Source organism: Gopherus evgoodei, chromosome 21, assembly GCF_007399415.2.
Source record: "Gopherus evgoodei ecotype Sinaloan lineage chromosome 21, rGopEvg1_v1.p, whole genome shotgun sequence".
NCBI classification, from domain to species: Eukaryota; Metazoa; Chordata; order Testudines; family Testudinidae; genus Gopherus; species Gopherus evgoodei.
The window spans coordinates 9,856,647-9,860,162 of NC_044342.1; positions in this window are offsets into that span (position 1 = coordinate 9,856,647).

Consider the following 3,516-nt stretch of genomic DNA (forward strand, 5'->3'; position numbering starts at 1 on the left):
ATGTCTGTATCAATGGATATTTTCCGTGGATGATGAGATAATGAAATAGGCTCAGATTTGAATGGGGCTTAAGGGGTTTAGGCACTTAACTGTTATTGAAATTCCAAGATCTAGTTATAGGGACATTTGCTAAAGAGTAGATTTAGGTGACGGAATTTAATTGGAATACCTACAGTAAATTTAAGTTTACCATCTCCAAATTGTGATGAGATCATAGAATATCCATAATCCATTTTAGGACTTAAGATTCATAGATTTATAGATTCTAAGGCCACAATGGACCATTATGATCTTCTAGTTTGAGCTTCTGCAAAGCACAGACTATTAAACTTCTCCATCTGGAAGAGGAGAAGCAATTTTTAGACTCATGTCCCCAAATTTGACTTTATAATTGTTGCATTGCAGAACTTGGCAAACACAGACTGGAGAAATCAGTGTCTAATGCTCAATTCATCCTCCTGGAATTCAACGATCTCTCTGACCTGCAGATCCTGCTGTGCTTGCTACATCTTGACCCTGGCTGGGAACACCTTCATCATTATGTTAGTTATAGCTTATCAACACCTTCACACTCTCATGTACTTCTTCCTGGGAAACTTGGTCTGCGTGGAGACCTGCTACACCTTCACCGTCCTTCCCAGGATGCTGGCCAGTCTCCTGACTGGAGACAGAGCCATTTCAGTCAGTGGCTGCATCATGCAATTTTATTTCATTGGTTCCATAGCATTTGCAAAATGTTATCTATCTTTGATATCTTATGACTGGTATATAGCATTGTGTAAACTGCTGCATTATGGATCCCTTATGAATGGTAGATTTTGCCTCCAGCTAGCAACTGGATTTTGGATAAGTGGGTTTGAAGCTACTTGCATAATGGTATCACTCTACTTGGTCTCGACTACCACAGTCAATCCCTTCATATACAGCCTGAGGAACAAAGAGGTGAAGGAGACCCTGAGAAAAACTGACCACAAATTTACACCTTTCACCAAACACTAGAATGAGGTCTCTCTTTCTCTGGCATATAGCTAATCCTGGGAGAAAGTGCAGATGCACTGAGGGTTTTAAGAGTGCTATCAGTCATAAGGAGATAAGAACATAAGAATGACCATAGTGGGACAGACCAAAGGTCTTAGTCCAGTGCCCTGTCTTCGAACAGTGACTAATGCCAGATATTTCAGAGGGAATGAACAGAACAGGTAATTATCAGGTGATCTATACCCTATTGCCCATTCCCAGTTACTGGCAAACAGAAGGGAAGGACACTATCCCTGCCCATCCTGGCTAAACCACTGTTGGACTTATCCTCCATGAATTTATCTAGTTCCTTTTTGAACCCTTTTATTGTCTTGGCCTTCACAGCATCCCTTGGCAACGAGTTGCACAGATTGGCTGTGCATTATGTGAAGAAATACTTCTTTTTGTTTGTTTTAAACCTGCTGCCTTATCAATGTCATTTGATGATGCCTAGTTCTTGTGTTATGAGAAGGAGTAAATAATGCTTCCTTATTTACCTTCTCCACACAGCTAATAATTTTATAGACTTTTATCATATCCCCTCTTAGTCGTGTCTTTTCCAAGCTGAAAAGTCCGTCTTTTAAATCTCTCCTCATATGGATGCCGTTCCATCTCTCTAATCATTTGTGTTGTTCTTTTCAGTACTTTTTACAATTCCAATATATCTTTTTTTGAGATGGGGCAACCAGATCTGCATGCAGTATTCAAGATGTGAGCATACCATGGATTTATAGAGAAGTAATATGTTTTCTGTCTCATTATCCATCCCTTTCTTAATGATGCTCGACATTCTATTCTCTTTTTTGACCACTGCTGCACATTGAGTGGATGTTTTCAGAGAACTATGCACAATAACTCCAACATCGCTTTCTTGAGATTATGGTAGATCCAGTACGCGGTCAAAGATCCTTCACAAGAGAGCAAAATTCAATCGCAGTTGACCTGTTGCGTCTTTGCTAAGTGAAAGCAAATTGCAAGACTTTGTAAATGGCTTTCTCTCCTTTTGGAGAGAGAGACAGATACAGATAAAGAGTGCAACAGAGTGGGAATCCACATGGTTGTATCCCAAGAACAAAGGAAATCAATTAAATGAAATTAATCACATTGCTCAGAAATTTCACCCAGTATTTACTTTTGTAACAGAGAATGCATTTTCTGCTGAAACAAATTTGGGGCCTGGATTTTCTTTAATAGAATCATAGAAGATAAGGTTTGAAAGAGACCTTAAGAGGTCATCTAGTCCAACCCCCTGCTCAAAGCAGGACCAACCCCAACTAAATCATCCTAGCCAGGGCTTTTTCAAGCCTGACCTTAAAAACCTCTAAGGATGGAGATTCCACCACCTCCCTGGGTAACCCATTCCAGTGCTTCACCATCTTCCTAGTAAAATGGTGTTTCCTAATATCCAACCTAGACCTCCCCCACTGCAACTTGAGACCATTTCTCCTTGTTCTGGCATCTGCCACCACTGAGAAAAGCCAAGTTCCATCCTCTTTGGAACCCCCCTACAGGTAGTTGAAGGCTGCTAATAAATCCCCCCCTTCTCTTCTGCAGACTAAACAAACCCAGTTCCCTCAGACGCTCCTTGTAAGTCATGTGCTCCAGCCCCCTGATCATTTTCATTGCCCTTCTCTGGACTGTCTCCAATTTATCCACATCCTTTCAGGCTGGGGTGAGGAGGAAGCTGTGGGACTGGGAGGAGATTACACACAGGGCCCAGTGGGTGAGATCCTGCTGGCTGTGTCTGGATTTCTGTGTAGCCTCTTCTATGGGAAGTGCCCGTGGGTCAATGTGGCCTGAATCTCTCAGTCTCCTTTGTTTTCTTTGGGCATGACACGAGATATCTGACGAGCTGCCCTTAGACAGCACAACTCATAGTGGCCATATGCAACCTCAGGTTCCAGTACTCTCCTGCCTGAAACCCCTAACCCCAGTGCTGCTCAGGCCCAGAGACAGGAGTCACTGTCCCTTCCCTTTCCAGATCCCCTTCTTTGGCAAAGCAGGTCTCTCTCTCCTGGCTGGGAGGTTGAGTTGAATCCAGCAGAGTTAGGATGGCTATAGGAGAGGATGGCAGGAGGGTTTATACAGCAGGGTCAAGTGATGAGAGCAGGAAATGGGTTGTATTGCATCCCTGACATTGACAGGTAATATGCTCTCCTCGCTGATGCCTCACTTTCTCCATCTTTGAAGTGGGAATAATCCTGACCCATATTTAGAAAGTGTTTGATCCTCCGCTCTTGCTTCCCAAAGCCCTGCCTTCCTTGCCCCATAATGGCCTTGCCCTGTTCCTCTAACTTCCATACCTATGTTAGTGTCTGTGTCAGCCCCCAACTGCAAGGTCTCATGCACTGTCTCCTGTCAACTAACTGAAGCTTCCCCTGGATCTGGAACAGGAATTGCAGTTCCTGTGTGCTGCGCTGCATGGAGTATTGCCCATGGGCATGGGGAAGGCAAACACCTGCATCCAGATAGATCAACCTACTCCTCTGTCCCAGGAGC